This window comes from Palaemon carinicauda, chromosome 29 (assembly GCF_036898095.1).
Source record: "Palaemon carinicauda isolate YSFRI2023 chromosome 29, ASM3689809v2, whole genome shotgun sequence".
NCBI classification, from domain to species: Eukaryota; Metazoa; Arthropoda; class Malacostraca; order Decapoda; family Palaemonidae; genus Palaemon; species Palaemon carinicauda.
In genome coordinates, this window is record NC_090753.1 from 34,208,381 (window position 1) to 34,210,009 (window position 1,629).

Here is a 1,629-nt window from a genome sequence, read left to right on the forward strand (position 1 = left end):
TCTAACACATGCTTTACTACCTTGTAGAAACTTTTCACTGCTTGCAACAACCTTCCACCAACTCCATATAACCTCATCACATTCCACATTGCTCCCCTATCAACTCTATCATATGCTTTCTCCAGATCCATTAACGCAACATACACCTCCTTACCTTTTGCTAAATATTTCTCGCATATCTGCCTAACTGTAAAAATCTGATTCATACAACCCCTACCTCTTCTAAAACCACCCTGTACTTCCAAGATTGCATTCTCTGTTTTATCCTTAATCCTATTAATCATTACTCTTCCATACACTTTTCCAACTACACTCAACAAACTAATACCTCTTGAATTACAACACTCATGCACATCTCCCTTACCCTTATATAGTGGTGCAATACATGCACAAACCCAATCTACTGGTACCATTGACAACACAAAACACATATTAAACACTCTCACCAACCATTCAATTACAGTCACACCCCCTTCCTTCAACATCTCAGCTTTCACACCATCCATACCACATGCTTTTCCTACTCTCGTTTCATCTAGTGCTCTCCTCACTTCCTCTATTGTAATCTCTCTCTCATTCTCATCTCCCATCACTGGCACCTCAACACCTGGAACAGCAATTATATCGGTCTCCCTATTATCCTCAACATTCAGCAAACTTTCAAAATATTCCGCCCACCTTTTCCTTGCGTCCTCTCCTTTTAACAACCTTCCATTTCCATCTTTCACTGTCTCTTCAAATCTTGCGCCAGCCTTCCTTACTCTCTTCACTTCTTTCCAAAACTTCTTCTTATTCTCTTCATATGACTGATCCACTCCCTGACCCCACCTCAGGTCAGCTGCCCTCTTTACCTCACGTACCTTGCGCTATATATAAATATATATATATATATATATATATATATATATATATATATATATATATATATATATATATATATATATTTCTTTTTCCAATCCCTTTAAATAGCATTGTCAGACGTATAACTACTCGTTATCTCCTTGTCCCTCGTGTAGGGGAAGAAGTAGTAATACACTGCTGATAGGTGCACTGGTAGTGATCTGACAAATGTATCCCACCATCAAAAATCTGCGCTGGCCAGCGTGGTGATGAAAACTAGTCAAACCCAGATATGAATATGGATATATCTGTGGCCTTTTTTTCCTGTAATGGACTGGAATCAGCTGAATTTGCTGTATTTTACAACCTTTTATAGTATTTATCATCATGAAGGAATTAAAAAAAAAAAATTAATGAGCAATATCCCAATGCTAATCAAATCGAGCATTTATCAACCAGATTAATTATTATGCTCAGTAGATCCAGATTTATCGAAGACAACATCATCGAAAATTAGGAAAATAAACTTTCGTCTTCACAGGAAATAAGAAAAAATATCAAGTTTCGGGAAATGTCTCCGGGTCTCTCTAGGAGACGTGATACCTCAGGGAGGAGACTTAATTAAAATCTTCCGAAAACTGGAAATAAAGTCTAAGGAAGGCTGAGCATTTCTCGGATGCGCTTTGAGAGGAAACTTATTTTTGATAAAAAAAGATGAAGATGATAATGAAAATTTCGAAACTCACTTTCATTATTATTATTTATTATTATTATTATTATTATTATTAT